The sequence below is a fragment of the Suricata suricatta genome, chromosome X (assembly GCF_006229205.1).
Source record: "Suricata suricatta isolate VVHF042 chromosome X, meerkat_22Aug2017_6uvM2_HiC, whole genome shotgun sequence".
In the NCBI taxonomy this organism is placed as follows: Eukaryota; Metazoa; Chordata; class Mammalia; order Carnivora; family Herpestidae; genus Suricata; species Suricata suricatta.
Genome location: NC_043717.1, coordinates 100697668 through 100717150, shown reverse-complemented (window position 1 = coordinate 100717150; position 19483 = coordinate 100697668). Strand labels below are relative to the sequence as shown.

The following is a 19483-nucleotide window of genomic DNA, read 5'->3' as shown; positions in this document are numbered from 1 at the left end:
TCAGCTTCAGCTTCTCTGACTTCTGTACCAGGTGGGTGTTCAGCTTCCTGATGAGACACGTCAGCTCTTCTTGTAGTTTATCTGCATCATCAGAGAGGTGGCAGGAGACTGACATGGCTTCTAGCTTATTTTTGTAGATTCTGGTTTGTCGTTTCTTCCCTCCGTTTCACATGCATCTTTCCTTCCTAACTACCTGCCTTCATATCTTCCCGAAAAAACACAAGACTCAGAAACAACAGATACCAGTTCACCAGCTCCAACAATAGCACACAGTCAAATAATTCCCATAATAAACGCTTTATTCTAGGGGCGCCTGGGTGGCTCAGTCAGTTTCAGCATCTGACTCTTGATTTCGGCTCAGGTCATGATCTCATGGTTTGTGAGTTCAAGCCCTGCATCGTGCTCTGTGCTGACAGTGTGGAGTCTGCTTGAGATTCTCTCTTGCTCCTTCTCTCTCTCTCTCTCTCTCTCTCTCTCTCTCTCTCTCTCAAAATAAACAAAGCAACAGAGTATACCTTAATACTCCCTTAAATCATATTTTGCGTCTCTCAGTCTCTTCCACAAGAAAGCAATATGAAAATAATACTTATTATTTAATTGATTTAAATTTGCATTATCAGAGATCATTTTTTATACTCCAGTTGTTCTCTGCTCTGTCTTATATGACCTCCCAATCTATAAACTTTTTCATTTGAAATGAGACATTTTTATGTCAATTGCTTTTCATTAAAAGACAATGTCCTGAGGCACAGCGGAGGTAGGGGAATATTAGTGTCCACACTTACAGATTTTCACACCGGTGAAAACCTGGCAATTTCTCGGCTAGTATTGGACAGATTTATTTTGGCAGCTTGGTGGTGGCTCTTAGAAATGATCAACATGATCCTGAGATACGGCAGAAAGTAGAGATCACACTCTGGGGTTGAAACTAATCTGTGAGCTACGGTCTCTCCTTTCATTTAAGAACTGCTATTTTGCCTGGCCCCAAAGACAATAGAAAAATTATGGTTTACAGAAAGAAATAATCAAAATAAAGTCAAAAGCACTCAGTTTCTCTGTATCGAAAAGCCCAGTCTCGCTATTCCAAAAAGAATGGCCAATAAACCTTTGAGTTAATTGGCCCCATTTTGTGAGCAAAGTAAGACAAATTTGAAATGTTGAGAATTTAGCACTACTTGTTTATATAACTGATTAAACCAGATGTGCACATTTCAGTGAACAACTACCTTGAGTGATTCTTCAGAGAAGCAGCTCATTATAAACTAAGAGATAAGATATGAGAGTAGTAGAAGCTGATAATGATTTTTCAAAGTAACACTAACTCTTATCAGAGTTGTGGAAGGAACCACTGCAGACAATGATAAATCATAACTTTCCCACAGCAGGTCCCTAGGCTTTCGGAGAAAATAGGATTGATGCACCAAAGGTAAAATTAGAGTTTGCATTGCTGTTAACTTTTAATTAATCAATTCCACTACCTACCTCTGAAAACATAATAGCACTGTATGGAAGCCCTTTTCTGACAGACAGCTTCAAGACAAAACCTGTGTGTGTTACTTCTGTTGTGATGAGACCTGTTATCACATTAGAGCAGCTCAATGGCAAAAGGAGCTTTGTGATTTAACACGAACTGAGGACAAAGACATTTCAGTACACACTGTGTTTCACTAGGGTTCTTATGAAGGCACACGCTCAGGCATTCAAATGATTTGAAAATGCATTGCCTCATGATCTCGTGGAAGGCTATAGTCCTTTTTATTGAAATATATTTGGCAGATAACATTGCGTAAATTTAAGGTGTATGGACTGTTGATTTGATACATTTATATATTATAATATGACTGCCATTGTAGTGATAACACCTCTGTCACATCACGTAACTATCATTTCTTTGTGGTGATGGGAATAATTAAGATCTAGTCTCTTAGCAGATTTGATGATTATAATACAGTATTGTTGTCTGTATTCACTATACTGTGTGTTAGATCTTTAGGACTTACTTGTCTACTAGTTACAAGTTTGTATCCTTAACATGTCTCCTATTTCCCTACCCTGAGCCCCACAGATAAGTGGTATCCTACAACCTTAGTACCGTCAATGGATGAATGAATAAAGAACATGTGGCAAAATGTACAATGGAGTATTATTTATTCATCCATAAGGAAGAAGGAAATCCTTCCAGTTTTGATGATATGGTAGAAGGAAAATTTTTTTATGTACTAAGGAGTTGTAGGCACTTATGAAGAGATAGCCACAGGACCAAGTGCAGGTGACTGGAGGTTTCTTAGTTTCAGTGCTTTCTGACCTTGCAGCTCCGTACTGGGAAAACTATAGGATTACCTGATGCACTTGGGGCTAGGTCATCAACATCATGACCATCCCACCTCCAATATAATCAAGGTCTATGAACAAAGACCTTCAGAATGAATGGGGGACCTTTCTGAACAAGGTTCTTATTGTACATGTGGACCTTCTCACCAAATCCTTATCTATTCAGATCAGAAAACTGTATTTGAGATAAGACTGCTGTCTTTTCTTTTAGTTTGTTTTCATTTTTCTTTCTAGTTTTAGTAAAACTGTTTTGTTCTGAAAATCCCAGTTTCTCATATCTTCGTTAAAAGGAGCAAAAAAAAAACAGTTTTAAGAAAAGCTTTTGGGGGCGCCTGGGTGGCTCAGTCGGTTAAGCCTCCGGCTCTGGCTCAGGTCAGATCTCACGTTCGTGGGTTCGAGCCCCGCGTCAGGCTCTGTGCAGACAGCTAGCTCAGACCCTGGAGCCTGCTTTCAGTTCTGTCTCCTTCTCTCTCTGCCCCTCTCCCTCTCATGCTCTGTCTCTCTCTGTATCAAAAATAAATAAAACATTAAAAAAATTTAAAAAAAAGAAAAGCTTTTGTTCTTTATTCTTTGGCCAGAAAGAAAGTGGCTATAGCTTTCTCTTGATATGGAGTATAAGAACAGTAGGAAGAGAGAAAGAAGAGGGACTCATCTGTCCAATCTCTCTCAGGGCATTGCAAAATTGCTTGAGGAGCATCTCTTGGCTCCAACCTTGAAGAGCTTATAAAAGGTGGCAATAGTAGGGCAATGGTAAGAACACTGGGAATAATAATGGGCGGGTTTATGGTAGAGCACTGGTCTGCCATGTGATGTTAAGTAAGCCACCTGACCTCTTTACTACAGCTCCCTTTTTGGAAAATGGAGCTAATACTGCCAAACTTGAAAAATCATTATGTGTTAAATAAGACAGTGTATATTCAAGTAGCTCACAGATAATAAGCATTCAATGGATGTTTATTATTATCACTATTTGTGAGTTAAATAGAGTATGTCTTCTGAACACATTGGGTGAGTTTCTTGGGCATATTGTTCTTAACACAGAAATGATTGGCTTTGCAGGGTTCTCATGTATTTTTTTAAATATCGGCTTTGGATGTTGGCTTTCCGTCTGATTTTTGTCATAATGGAAGCCCTCCTGCATTAGATTATGCAACAACTCTCTGTGTTCATTATAATTTGTGGCATTTGTAGAAGTATTCACAATGTAACTGACATGCCTATTACCCACCAGCAATATAATCTGAACTACCCAGTTGAGCTGGAACTAAATCAACTTTTCCCAAAATGAATCATAATCTCTACTAATATACTTTGACTGCTGTTCATTATGCTTGTAATTGTAGCTGATACATTTATTGAAATATTTCCATCTAATTGGACACTCTCTGAACCAGTTAGTTAGTATATGATAGATACTCCCTCCCTTTCCACTCTTCTAATACTGAGCAGGAGTTGGGAACTAAATGCCAAGAAAGTTCAAGGTTCGATACTCATGGTCCTTTGCTTAAACCCCAAAAAGAAAAGTCTCTTTTAAGAGGATATTATCTATCATTTTTATAATTTAATCTTTCTTTTATTTTAGAGAATCTTTAGGTTTACAGAAAAATTGAGCATAGAGTACTTCTCTCACATTTTTCTATGTTGTGAACATCTGGTGTTGAGCCATTACAGGTGAGAAGTTTATTGCCTGCCCCTTTCCCTCTTGAAGAATTCAATCTCAATTCTGCTCCGAAGTGAAATGGCATTCGGTAATCACATATTACTTCCTATTATGGGCCCATCAGAAGTGTAACTTTCTACTACTGATAACCATTTGCAAAGAAGAAAAAGTGAAAAATGTAGGATTTGCAGTTCTGAATAACAAAAATACCTAAGAGAGATTCCCATAAAATCTTCCTGTACCAGTAAAAACACCAACTTCTGGGGTGCCTGGGTGGCTGAGTCAGTTAAGCGTCCAGCTTCGGCTCAGGTCATGATCTCACAGTTTCTGGGTTTGCGCCCCACATTGGGCTCTGTCTGACAGGTAGCTCAGAGCCTAGAGCCTGTCTTTGACTCTGTATCTCCCCCTCTCTCTCTGACCCTCCCCTGCTGGCTCGCTTGCATTCTGTCTCTCTCTCTCTCTCTCTCTCTCTCTCTCTCTCTCTCTCTCTCTCTCTCTCTCAAAAATAAATAAAACATTTTAAAAATTTTAAAAAAATACCACCACCAACTTCACCTGGAGGCACATATCTGCCCCCGTAATCTAAAAGAGTCACTTTCCCTGGCGAAGCCCCACTTTCCGCATGCTGCAAAATGAAGACTTGAGGCCAGCTCAGTGATCCTCAACCTTAGCCGTGGCACGTTGCAACCGTCTAAACTGGGTTTTCAATCTCACTGTGGCCGGGTATTGAAAGCAGTTTGTATAATACAGAAGGTTTGACAGAACTCGACAGTAAGCCTGCCGGGGATGAGTGCACAAGGGGCTGTGCGGGTATTGGTGTCGTTTTCACAGGTAGACTTTAACTTACTGATTGCTTTTCCTTAGTGGCTCTACTTTTATTCAGGTTTTCAATGTTTTGCAAAACACTTCTGAAAAGTCTTGTTTTCCTAAGAAATCATCCATTTTGTCCATGTTCATATGGACGTTATTAATAGTAGTCCCTTACGCTTTTTAAATCTGCCCTGTTTTCAGTTATGGTCATATTTTCACTCTTAATAATTGGGGGTTTTTTGGCCCTTTTGTCTTCCTCTTTGATCCATATTTCCAGAGTTTTATCTGTTATATGTGACTTTTTATAAAAAACAACGTTTTGTTGTTCCTTTCTGCTTCTTGGTTTCTTTCCTGCTATATGCATATGAGTCTACAAATTTCATTCTTACAACTGTTTTGGCTACATCCCACAACTTTTGATATGAACTGTTCTCATTGTCATTAAGTTTAAAATAAGATTTGATTTATATTAGTGATTTGTCTTTTTTGCATGACTTATTAGAAGTATATTTTAATATTTCTAAATCAGTTGGGAGTTGGTTATCTTTTAGTTATTTATTTCTGTTATTTCATGTCAAGCAAAACAAATACTGTCTGATCTATATGATATTGTTTGGTATTTATTAACATTTTCTTTCTGGGCTAAAACAGGGTTAATATTTTTTCTTGAAAGAATCTCATTTATTTATTTTTGCATAATATAAATTCCCATCTTCTGTTGAGGTAAAATTGACAAATAAAAATTATATGTATTCAAGGCATACAACTTGATGTTTTGATATACATTGTGAAATCATCAACACCAGCCCATTAACATGCCTACTATCTCACATAATTACCATTTTCCTTTTTTTTCTTTCTTTCTTTCATTTTCTTTTTACATGGATGAACTTGGACAACATTATGCTAAGTGAAATAATCCAATACTGCATGATCTCACTTGTATGTGGAATCTAAAAATAGCAAAACTCAGGGGCACATGGGTGGCTCAGTTGGCTAAGCATCTGACTTTGGCTCAGGTCATAATCTCACCGTTTCTGAGTTTGAGCCCCGCTTGGGGGTCTGTGGTGACAGCTCAGAGCATGGAGCCTGCCTCAGATTCTGTCTCTCTCTCTGTCTCTCTCTCTCTCTGTCTCTCTCTGAGAGACAGAGACAGACTGTGAGTTGGGGAGGGGCAGAGAGAGAGGGAGACACAGAATGTGAAGCAGGCTCCAGGCTCTGAGTTAGCTGTCAGCACAGAGCCTGACGTGGGACTCGAACCCAGAACAGTGAGATCATGACCTGAGCCGAAGCCGGAGGCTTAACCGACTGAGCCACCCAGGCGTCCCCTAGGAAGCCTCTATTTTGCCGTTTCTGCTGATTATCACTCACGATGAATTGTCTCCTCCTGTGTTCTTAAGTTTTGCATTGTGAACTATATTCTATAGAGCTTTGTATGAAGAAATCATGGGTCATTGGTCAGGGGGGCCTGTTCCTTCAGGATGGTTTTATGTTTGTCATTGCCAGGGATACTTGCAGCTCACCCCCAATCTTAAGCTAATTTCTTGGCTTGGACTTTCTTGCATCACACATGTGGAGTGTAGAGCTTTTAACCCAAATCCACATGTGGCACAGACATAGGGTTTTGAATTATTAAGAGATATATTTTAATATTTTTCCACCCAGACACATAGAGACAAAACTTCTTTCTCATCATATCCGTTCACTGCTGGGAATCTTGATTTGTTTTGTTGTTTTTTTTCCCATAACTCATCAGCTAGCTGAGAATGGAGGTCTTCAATGGTCCTAGCCTTAAGCAAGCTTTTTACTTCAAATTATTTTTCTTATGTGAGCCCAAGGCCTAATCTCCTGTCCTCAGGTAGATGTTTACTACCCAAACCGTTAGATTATTGATACTCCCAACCCCCTATCATTTCTATCTCTATAGTAGTTAAAGTATTAAATCAGGTACTTCCTGCTCTGGTTTTCAGTTTTCACTTCATTTCTGATACCAGAAACTATGAACTCAACTATGTACATGAAAGAGTTTTGTTATATCCAATTAGGCCTTCCTAGGTGTTCATTGCAGGAATATTTTCAGTCCTTTTTATCTGCCATTTTGCTGAAATCATAAGACTGTTTTAGGTGTCTGTCTTTCACAGCAGACTGAGAGCTTCTCTGGGTTACAGCTAGAGTCAGCACTCCATGGAATGTGTGGCAGGGGTATTCCAGGCAGTGATAACAGAATGTTCAGAAGCATGGAATTAAAAAGTCAATGCTGGTTTCTGGAAAAGCCCTGTGTAGTTTATCTTTTGGTTATGTGAAGTTATGTGGAGGAAGCTGACAGGTGCCAAAGATGACGATCATTTCATTCCATAATGAAGAATTTGGATTTATCCAACAGCAAAATTGAAGCCATTAAAGAGATTTAAACAGTGGAATGTCATAATCAGATTTATGTTACAGGCTTATCACTGCAATTTCTCTGGGGCTGGACTGAGTGTAAGAGAAAGTAGATGTGGGGAGACCAATGAGATTACCATTACATCCAGGAAAGAGCAAATTTTTAATCAGCCTATTTTCAGTAGTACAGTGTGTCCTCTAGATTTCTGGAGAACAGAGAAGATACTTTATAAAAGTGCATTGTGTGCACATATACCACCACTTTCCCCAAGCTTTAAATAAAACTTGGCATGTTTATGCACTCAATAAGTCATTAATTACTTTCTAATTGATTTGACAAAGCAAACTTTTATTGCATAGCCTCACCCCAGCTACAACATCAAACTCTTATGATTCATATTAATCTTCCCAATAGCATGAAAAGAAGTTGAAGTTTAAAATAAATAAAATATGGGGCATCCAGGTGGCTCAGTCGGTTAAGCATCTGACTCTTGGTTTCAGCTCAGGTCATGATCTCACGGTTTGTGAGTTCGAGCTCCGCTTTGGACTGTGTGCTGACAGCAGGCAGCCTGCTTGAGATTTTCTCTTTCCCTCCCTCTCTCTCTCTATCTGCCACTCCTCCCTCTCAAAAATAAATTAAGAAAATAAATAAAAAGAAATAAAACATAATGAAATCCCTGGGAAAAGCTAAGGCAGAAACCTGGCTGTGTGCTTATCTGTGGGAATGGTGCTTGGTCTATTCTGGAGACTTTCAGCCAAGCCGTACCACTGTTCTGGCATACTGTGTCCCTAAATCAATGGCTTGTATGAATAATTAGTTCTTTCTCCCAGTGAATTAACAAAGATATGAGAGTTCGCCCTCCTATCAAGTTACTCCAAGACCTAAAATAAAATCCCTCCTTATATAAAAACTTATTGTCTTCTCTAAGTAACCTACAATGAATGATTTCTGTAGGAGAGAAGCTGGCTGTCAAGATCAGTCTGTTTCCTGAAAGTCCCATGTACCCTCTAGTGAATACCTTTCAGCACATACTCAGACTTGCCTTTCTGAACCAATTCCCTAGGTTGTCTGATGGCACAGAGATCTACTGGTGTGTTAACCTATTTTATTGGCTTCAAACAGCTACTGAAGACAGACAGAGTCCACACTGGTCAGTTTAGAAGGAAAAAGAAAGATATATAAAAATATACCCAGGTGGGCCCAACATGACATTTTCTCTCAAGTATTCCACACTTGTGCTCCACCAAATATTTCAAGAATATTTTTCTACCTTACTTGGACAAGGTTCTTCTCAGCAAACGGGCTGTATAAAAAAACACAATGAATAGGATAAGAGGTTGGTAAGGTCTTGAGAATTAGTAAGCAAGCCATCCTCCTAATACTATCCGTATACTGTTTACTAAGCTAAAAGTAGTGTGATTTGTTTTAATTCTTAATTTTGCTGAGAAGATACCCTTTCTGTCTCTCATCTTTATTTATCTTATCCGTGATTTTTAAGGTTCATGAGCAATTTGTTTTTTTCTGAAGTACAGTGATGGCCTGCTGCTTTCAGATATGAATACTGTGTCCGGAACAAGAGCGGTTGCTTAAGAATATTCCATTGGCAGCGGCGCACAGTTCTTCTTTGAAGGAAGAGTATGGAGACACGCAGCGAGTCATGATGATCATAGAGAAACATCGGGCACCTGTGATTCACCCTTGTGTGGCAGTCTGTGTTTTCATTGAGTGTGGAATTCATTGCCTGCTGGCACCAGGAGAGTTTTAGCCTCTCCTGCAGAGGCTGTGTCTTCCATCAGCCTCTCCTGCAGAGGCTGTCTTCCAGAAGCACCATGCACTGAGCCTATGTGTGCTCTATCCTTCGTGAGTCCATTTAGCAAATATGTATCGCAAATATGTATCGCACTCCTAACATCTACCCTGCTCCACAGACAGTGTAACAGGATGGTTTGGGGCAAGAGCTCAGAATCTGGGCAGTCAGGCCAGGTTCAAATCTTGGCTCAGGCACTTATTGCTTTGTGACCTTGGGCAATTTGCTTAATATCTGTCCCTTGCTCTTTTCATCTGAAAATTGGAGGGTAATAATACCTCTCAGAGTTATTGGTTAGGATTAATCACTTAAGAGCCAGTGCTTAGAAAAATACACTAGCACTGAAACCCTGCTTATTGGTTCAGTGCTAAGCACTGAGTGCGCTGAGCGAGGAGGGTGTGCCGGTCAGGGCCCCTGTTCTCTGGAACCAGAGAAATCCAGCTGGGGAAACACATACCTGAATGGGCATTACAAGAAAGTATGGCAGGTGCTGTGAGGTGGAAGTTCAGGGAGTGATGGGAGCCCCCAGGAGGAGGACCTCACACATTCTCAGGGGAGTCATGGACAAGTGGCACTGAAGGCAAGCTCTCCGCAGAATGATCGGGGGTAATAGAGTGCACATGCAGAAGTGCGTGCTCTGGTTGGCCTGAGTGCGCAGACCGAAGCTCATGTATCAAACTCTGAAGGAGATCTTGACATGGTACACAGTAGGAAATGAGAACATTTGACCTGGCTAGGCCATGAACTCTGAGTGAGTTCAGGTGCTGAGGAACATGTAGGGATAAGGACAAGGAATGAAAATGGAGGTGAAAACCAGATAATGCAAAGTGATAAACCTTGTAAGAACATGCAAACTCTGATTAGCCACTGAGAGTCTGAATTTTGCCCTAGGAGGAATGGGGAACCCCTAAAAGGTTCCAAGCAAGGAAATTATATAGTTATTTGTGAGTAATAGGAATATTGTTTTGGCTGAAGTAGAAGGATTCATTCACTTATGCAACAAATATGTCTTATTGAGTGTCTTTTGTGTGCCAGGAAATGTCCTAGGCCTTGGGGGATACAACAGCAAATAAAACAAAATTTTTAAAAATACCACATCCTGGGGCACCTGGGTGGCTCAGTCATTTAAGAGTCCAACTTCAGCTCAGGTTATGATCTCACACTTTGTGGGTTCGAGCCCTGTATCAGGCCCTGCACTGACAAAGCTGTCAGTGCAGAGCCTGGAGCCTGCCTGAGGTTCTAGGTCTCCCTCTTCTCTCTGCCCCTCCCCCTCATGTGCACATGCAAAAATAAACATTAAAAAAGTTTTCTTAATTTAACAAAATATCAAGTCATTATAGGGTTTGAGTGGATAGAGAAAGACAATAAACATAACAAGTTATATTTATATATAATGATTGTATGATATATAATATAACATAGTATATATATATACACACATATGTATATATATATACCCACATATATACTATTATATGTAATAATAGAAGCAACAGAAGAATTGAGACTTCTGGGGGATGCCTTGAAATTTTAAATGGGTCTCATTTGAGAAAGTGGCATTTGAGCAAAGTCTTGATAGAGAAGAGGGGGTGAACCATGTGTCTATAGGGAAAGGGTCAGTCTAGGCAAAGGAGATAACCAGTGAAAAGGCCCTGAGGCAGAAGCCTGCCTTGCATAATAGTATGAATGCTAAGGAGACTAGAAGACAGTAAGTAAACTAGGAGGGGTCATAGGCAATGAAGCAGAAATACAGTGATGGGGTATGGGACTTCTGTAGGCCATTGTAAAATTGGTTTTGATGACGTTAAGGAACCTTTGAAGGGTTTTGAATGTAGGAGTGATTCAATCTGACTTACATTTCAACAGAGTTGTTCTGACTACTTGGTTAAGAATAGAAAGTATGGTGACATGTAAGCAGGGAAACCAGTTAAAATATTACTGCAATAATTCAGATGAGCAATGAGAGTGGCTTTGAACTCAGTGGGGCCAGTCTTAGGCCACCCTAAAATATGTAATGCTCAGGAAAAGAGTTTAAGTGAAAGCCCACATGTGATATATTCTTTCTGTCTTACAAATATGCTTTCATATTACCAATTTTTTAAAATTTTTTAACTTTGTTTATTTTTGAGGGACAGAGACAGAATGCGAGTGGGGGAGGGGCAGAGAGAGGGAGACCCAGAATCCTAAGCAGGCTCCAAGCTCCCAGCTGTCAGCACAGAGCCCAGCTCAGGGCTTGAACCCATGAACCATGAGATCGTGACTTGAACTGAAGTCAGACTGAGCCACCTAGGTACCCTTATATTAAGAATTTCTTAATGCATAAGTATATTCATTTTAAATAACTTGAAGCTAGAAAAATGTCAATTATGACCAAGTTTATATATTATAGTGTGTTTCTGGGAGCTCTGTTGGTGGACTGGCAATGTATGCATAATCAATAATGTAAAATATATTTCATAGTTTATTACATATCTATCCTTTAAAATTTTTCTTGTCTTTATTTCTGCAAAATCTTTGTTGTTATAATCAAGATTTTAATGTAATATTTATTCTGTTCATGACAATGGCAGATATCCTTTTTTGAGTCATTATAGTAGTAATATATTGTTAATAAATTCAATTTGGGGAACCTTTATCTGTGAGGCAGTAGCAACTGAAATTGCAAATAAAATTGTTAAAGCAATACTTAGATTCATAAATGAACCATAGATCTTACTTGCCACATTCAAATAGTGTCATGGAGTGCATTTGACAAATTTCATTATTGCAGAAAATATTACAACATATTTAAATGTCATCGTTTAATTTGCCAGGACATATACAATTTTCACAAACCCTTAAGGTAATGTATAGATGTGTATAGTAATTTTAAAAATTGGTTTCATGCTTCCCACAAGTTATGTGGAAATTTACATTTGGGATTTAAACAAATATGAATTGTTTAATATGAGAAAATATTCCTCAGCTGCCATGTCCAGTTGTGAATACTGAACTAATTCATAACTCCTTCTGGAACCATGAGCCAGAACACAAAAGAAAGCAAGAAAAGTGGACACTTAGCACTGCCGGGAGATACTTTGTTCCTCAGGATGCTACTGGATTTATGCTATTTGAGAAGGAAGATTTGATAAGTCAATTTGCTCTTTTCATTTTTTAGGGGCTTCTGCATCTCAGATCCTTCCCAGGCTCCAATGCAGTGTCCAGCTTCAATTTCAGCAGCCACACAAACTGTGAGTCTTTGCAGCATTTATATGCAGTTACTTATTTTTCCACAAATACAGAGCAAGTGATGTATTTCTCTGGCATGTGAATGAGAGTCGTCAGGAAAATAGCTCTTTAGGGTTACAGATTATATTTTGTCGGTGCTGAATGTGCATTCTCACATAACAAAAATGTCCATGTGTTCCTTAACAAATTTATTTGTGTGTGTTTGGGATAGGCAGGGCCTTCTAAAAAAGTCAGCCAAGAGAAAAGGCACCTCTCCTCTGGGTCTAAAGGTCAGACTGGTAGAGGGATTCAAAAGGAGGCAGATTCTGGATATATTTTAAGGTATAGCCAGAGAATCTGCCATTAACCAAGATGGATAAGACTGCACTAGGATCAGGCTTTGGTGTGGAAAGATTAGGAGCTCTCGTTTTGAATCCTGAATTTGAGATATGTATTAGATATGTATTAGACATCTAAGTGGAAATGTCAAGTAGGCAACTGTATACACAAGTATGGAGTTTAGCAGAGAGGTCCAGGCTGGAGATATGATTTGGGAGTCATTAGCATATAGACGGTATATAAGGACGTGAGATTGAATAAAATCACCAACAGAGTAAATATATTTTAGAGAGGAGCACTGAGTAGGAATCCCTTGGTACTCCTACTTTAAAGTTTGGGAAGAAAAGAAGATGGCAAAGGAGACTGAGAAAGGAAAGCCTACGAGGTGAAAGGAAAAGAATGGAATATATGACAAAATCCAGATATTTAAGCCAGAAACTGTTTGAGGAGCATCACGCCAAATGCTGCTTGTAGATGAGAACTGAGACTTGACCATTGTCTATAGCCATGTCACCATCATTGGTGACCGTGAGAAGAGCAGTTTAATATGAAGTGGTATGACTGAAAGCCTGATTTGAAGATGAAAGAATGGAAGGAAAAGAACCGGATATTCACATACAGACAACTCAAGGAGTTTTGCTGCAAAGGATAAAAAAAAATGTGGGGGTGCCTGGATGGCAAAGTGCAGACAAGATTATTTTTTAATAGTTTATTATCAAGTTGGTTTCCATATAACACCCAGTGCTCTTCCCCACAAGTGTCCCTCTCCATGACCATCACCCACCTTCCCCTTCCCCCCTCCCACTTCAGCCCTCAGTTTGTTCTCAGAATTTAAAAGTCTCTCATGATTGGCCTCACTCCCTCTCCCCAACTCTTCCCCCCGCCTTTCCCCTTCCCATGGTCTCCTGTTAGGTTTCTCCTGTTAGACCTATGAGTGATAACGTATGGTATCTGTCCTTCTCCACCTGACTTATTTCGCTTAGCATGACTTCCTCTAGGTCCATCCATTTTGCTACAAATGGCCAGATTTCATTCTTTCTCATTGGCATGTAGTACTCCATTGTGTATATATACCACATCTTCTTGATCCATTCATCAGGTGATGGACATTTAGGATCCTTCCATGATTTGGCTATTGTTGACAGTGCCTGCCATAAAGACAGGAAGAGTAGCAACATGTGTTTGTATGCCGACGGGAGCGATCTAGTATAGTGGAGAAAGAATGATCACGTAGGAGAGATAGAGGAAAACAGCTGGGGCAATCACTGTCTAGAGTAAGTGACAGGAAATGGGAACTAATGCTTCGATCAGAAGGAATGATGTGAGGCAGAAGCATATGTAATGAATGTATGGTGATGGGTGGGAGGGGAGAGTATGTGAGGACAGCTCCTGGCAGGTGAGTATATGTGATGGTACAAGCATGTGGAAATTCTCTTCTGATCACTGCGGATTTCTCAGTGATAGAGTAAGCAGTCTCATCTGCTGATAGTAAAGGTGGGGTAGGCAGTTGGAGAGTGTCTTAACCCGGACTCAGGGTTGCGGACTCAGGGTTGCGTTCCTTCACTGAGCCCCGCATTGAGGCGCCAAATGTAGTAGCCTGGGGGCGACAGGCGTGCTCATCCATGGCGGCGTTCAGCGGTACCTATTTCATCAGCCCCGACCAGCAGGGTGGAGAATCTTCGCGGGTTTTTCTCCTGAGGGAGGGAGAGGAAAACAGGGCAGGAGAGGGAGACGCAGAGAGTAAAGACAAAACTCACGGTTTCTGATCAGGCAAAAGAGAGAGAGAGCTTTATTGAGAAAACTGTCTCTTATAAAGGTTTCAAGGCGGGAAAACAAAGCAGCTGACTATCTTTTGACCCAGGGAATGCAAGAGTACGAATTGGATTAGCGTCCATTTTGGTTTGGCCCACTCTGTATATTAATTCTTATCATCGTTGGGTTAGTGACTACCTTTGATTTGTTTCTGTGTATTTCTGTGTGTATGTGTAACCATCTGATGCCTTTAGGCCAGCTATTTTCATTAATACTAGTTAATTAACTAATGAATGAATTACTCATCTATTTAGAGAGCAACTTCCTTGGACCAGGGTGCCACGCACAGGGACCGAGAGTGGAATACTGTACCCACCTTTAAATAGCTCATAGAATGTCAAGGGAGAGGTTTAAAGAGAGAGGACGAAGTAAAAGTATGAATGTTGGAGAGTGAGGGAGTACATGCATTACATTAAATATCTGCCGCAGTCACTGGGCATGACTTTAAAGTAATTCCGGTAAGCATGGCTGTGTGATTTTACCCAGCCACCTTCAGCTGCATAGGTACTGGTGCACAAGAGGAAGAGAGTTGGTTTCAACCAGGTTATTGTTCTTCTAAGAGAGTACATCAAAGCAAGAGAGTATCAAGGGGGTTGAGAGTTATTGCAAAGGAAAGATTTTAATGTTGGTCTCTGGAGTTTAATCTGGTCAAGGAGGTAAAAGACACAAAGATTGAAGGACAGTTCAAAGGTGGTAGAACTACTTATGTCAACATGAGTTGAAGCATCACTTGAGTTGGTATAAGAGAAGGAGTCAGATGGGCAGATAGGAGGTAGTGGACAAGAGCAATGATTGAAATGGAGATTATGGAAGAGCTGACATGACAGAATCAAGGTTATGACTATGGGAATGAGCATCTGAGTAAGAGTAAAAGCAAAATCCTTAGAGGACAAAGCTTCAAGGAATTGAGACATTGGAACATTGGAGTATCACTTATGGCTATTCTGACATTGCTGAGAATTAAGACAGGAGTCACATTAGAGAAAATGTCAATGCAGCAGGAAATAACATCTTTGGGAAATGATTGGGGAATGGCTCAGCAGCCATTAGAAGTCACCACAGTAGGGCAGAGTGACTAATTTAGCCTGGTGACAGGAGAATCAAAACTGACAGTGTTTAGGGAGGAGGGAGGGAGAACGGTCTGGAGACAGTAATGAAGAATCAAAATGGACAGCTCTCTGACCTCCAGATGTAGTGTAAAAGGAGGCAATGGAAGAAAAATGAGGCGCAGTGTAAGATGACAGCAGAAGAAGCAATGTGCGGCATCTAGGTTTTAGTTAGAGATAATGGGAAAGGGAGATTTCAGAACAGAGACCGACATCCTGGTGGGTTTTGCTAATATTGGGAGTGGTGAGTTTTAGAGGACACAGTGGACGCCTTTCTGGAGTTGGGGAAAGGTCAGAGAGATGAACAAGATGGAAGTGGGGGTGTGGAATTGTACAAAATTTAGACTGGGGAAGATGAACCCTGGGAATCTGGGGCTTCTTGTGGTAACTGACATATCAGGGATAAAATCACACAGGTCCGGTAGTCTCAAGGCAGGCTGTGGTGGGAAAGCTGTGTGTATTGGAGAGTGAGGAGTGCGTGGATTACATTAAATATCTTGGGACTATCTTTTGACCCAGGGAATGCAAGAGTACGAGTTGGATTAGCGTCCATTTTGGTTTGGCCCACTCTGTATATCAATTCTTATCATCGTTGGGTTAGTGACTACCTTTGATTTGTTTCTGTGTATTTCTGTGTGTATGTGTAACCATCTGATGCCTTTAGGCCAGCTATTTTCATTAATACTAGTTAATTAACTAATGAATGAATTACTCATCTATTTAGAGAGCAACTTCCTTGGACCAGGGTGCCACGCACAGGGACTGAGAGTGGAATACTGTACCCACCTTTAAATAGCTCATAGAATGTCAAGGGAGAATTAATAGAACAATGATTATAGTTGTATATAATTAATAATCCTAAATGTGGTATAAAAATAGGCTGATATATTGTCCATCAGACAGATGATTGAATCTGCCTTCGAAAACTCCATTTATTTTCATTTGTTGCTCCATAAAAATGCAAAAAATAAAAATTACATCTAGCTACCAGCCATCACAAGCTCTTTTCAGCTTACTGTCCCAAAGAATCTTGGGCATGAGCATCAGGGTATTTAATATAATTCCTGCTTCGTGTCAGGAGAGCGGTTGGCAGGAAAAAGGCTGGAATGGGAACAGGGAAACCTGGCCCAGCTTCATGGCCATGCATTGGGTCTCAGTTTCCCCCATATAAACTGAGTGCCTTGTCACGAGCTTGTGTGTAAGAGTGTGGGCTTAGACATGAATTCACAAAACATTTATTGAGTGCTTATTTATGTGGAAGGATTTCTAATAGAAAGCCGGATCAAGGAAGATAAGTTTCACCTCACACTCTGCTGCCTAATTATTGCACAAATGCAAAATGTGCTTTTCATAAAGAAATAGAATTTTCTCCGAAAAAGCTTAGAACAAGAAAAAAATCCCCGCCCCCCCCACCCAGTTTTTGTTGGTTGGCAGGGCTGGGGAACTCATTCTTGCTGATCACCATTTAAATCCCTGACAAAAGCTTGACTGAGAAACTGGGTGTTAGTTTCCAATTAACTGCTAATTAAGGCGCTAACTGATAATTAGGGGGTTGGTTGGTAATAGGTCAATTTTTTCATACTCCTAGCACAGTTACGTTGTTGAAGGGTGGGAAGCGGACAAAACACCACGCTGCTTTCTTGCATTTTCTGTTCCATCATTTCATTGCTTACCGGTGGAGAAATGTTCCAGAGTTGAGGAATAGTATCCAACTGGACACTCACCCTTTTGCTATTGGTTTCATCCTTCAGGTGCTTTGGTGTATTCCCTTTAAACGGACTTGACAAAAGGGGTACCCAGGTGGCTCAGTCAGTTAAGCGTCAGACATGGGCTCAGGGCATGTTCTTGCAGTTCATGAGTTCGAGCCCCGTGTCTGGCTCTGTGCTCACAGCTAGGAGCCTGGAGCCTGCCTGGGATTCTGTGTGTCTCTCTCTCTGCCCCTCCCCCACTTGTGTGTGCGCTCGCTCGCTCTCTCTCTCAAAAATAAATTAAAACATTAAAATTTTTTTTTAAATAGGAGGACTTGAAAAGGGGGAGAAAAGGAAAGAAAGATGCTAACCCTGTTTTACAAGAAACATAACTATGGAAAGCAACAACAGCAATTCACCCTGATAATTTCTATTTCTCCACAGCTTCAATTCAGATACACAAAGCATCACATTACCTGATACTAGTTATTCGGGTGACTTAGTCCACAGGTCGACAGGGAAGTTATTCTCGAAACTGGCTGGACAGCAAAACTGATTTTATGCTGCTTTAGCTGATGGTAAAACCAGCAGTTTTACAATGTCCGAGCCATCACTAACACAACACAACTTTTGGAAGTGGCGGCAAAACTGAGAGAAAGGAGCATGATTATCCTTGAATAGTGATTCAAAAGAGCTGCTCGTTTCAGAGTTCAAATCTTGCTCACCTAGAAAAGCCATTGTTTCTAGGTAGAGGGCCAGATGATATCTCCAAGGGAGAGGAATTTCCATGTGCGCTGAGACCCAAAGAACAGTCCTTCCATTCAATATTTGTTCGCTTCTGAAGGTTACGCTGTTTAGGAACAAGATTTCTAGAGCTTTAAGTGTTACCCAGACTTCCTAGGGGGAAAAGAAGGCCATCACTCACAGTTGCTTTGTCAGCTTTGGCCAGCCTGTTTCTTGAGAATCAGCAAATATAGGTTGTTTTGGGGGGCAGATAGCTGAACTGGAAGTACACTTCTGGGAAATAACATAATTAGAAAGACTTCTAATTCTTCCTGAAAGAAGACAATGTCAACATTAACAACATACTGAGGAAGCCAACCTCTAGGACTGATGGGAGCTTTTATTCATGGATTTATCCATATGTTCAACAAACAATACAAAGGATCTATTGTTTTTGGGCTCTGTACTCAATGCAAATAGTTAGCAGGTGAATATTAAACTGTCTCTGCCATGTAGGAGCTGTATAATGTGGAAGGTTAATAAATAGATAATTACACTATAGTACAAACAGAGTTTTGATCAGGAATCACAGCTTGCTATGGAAATACACCAGAGAGTCGTAGAGGTATAGGGAAGGTTTCCTGATATTTAAGCCCTTTTATTTGTACTCAGGTAACTCCTTATTAGTGTCAGGAGAAATCAATTATTTAAGTAATCTATCTAGTAAGTATTTACTGAGCATGTTTTAGGTACCATTCTAGACATTGGAATCATGAATAAGAAAAAAGAAATTCATATAGTCTGAAAAAAGAGGCAGGAAATAAGCAATATGAATAAGTAAAACAAATAGTATGCTAGAAAGCTTAAAGTGTTATAGAGAAAGCGCAGCAAGAAAGGGGAATAAGGAGTGTCAGATGAACAGAGTGTCAGATGAGGAGGAAGTTTGCAAAATTTAAATGCTCTTTCTCTGAGTGAAAAATTATGTCCTAGCAGAGGAATGACAAGATCTGATTTCTACTTCAGCAAGATCACTGTGGTTCATATGTCAATGATAGACTTACAGGGCCAAGTGGGGAAATAGGGAAGCTTTTAGAATAATCAAGACAAAAGAAGTTGATGGCTTGGATCAGGTTTATACCGATGGGAATCGTGAGAAATGGGTAGATAGAAACGGATGGATATATGCTGGATATGTCTTGAAGATATTGCCTAGGAGCATTTTGGACAGGTTTGGGATGGGAAAGGAAAAAGAAATCAAGGATGGCTCCAAGGATTTTGGACTGAGCAACTGGAAGGATGGAATCACCATTAACTAAAGTGAAAAAGAATGAGGAAGCAGCAGGTTTACAACAGGAAGATGAGACATCAGGAGTTTGGCTGAGGACTTAAAAACTGTTGAGGCATTAATTAGCCAAGTGGAGATGATGATTAGGCAGTTGGATATATGGGTCTGGAACTGAGGGGAGAGGTCAGAGGAGTGATATGAATTTGGAAATCATCAACTTATAGATATTATGTAAAGGCCTGAGGCTGCATGAGACCACCTACAGAGTGCTTGTACACAGAGAAAAGGCTCAAAGAACCCTATTGCACTGCAACATAAAGAGTTTGGAGAGA

The 19483-nt window shown here is 40.2% G+C and overlaps 1 long non-coding RNA gene across 1 annotated transcript in view; it reads left to right on the top strand.

Annotated features, from left to right (window-relative positions):
• LOC115283631 overlaps window positions 1–12221 on the top strand; it is a 32286-nt gene extending 20065 nt beyond the window's left edge. Inside the window, exon 3 of the long non-coding RNA XR_003905037.1 lies at window positions 12149–12221. This is a non-coding gene — a long non-coding RNA (uncharacterized LOC115283631). The remainder of the gene's footprint in view (window positions 1–12148) is intronic.
• Window positions 12222–19483: the final 7262 nt, after the last annotated feature.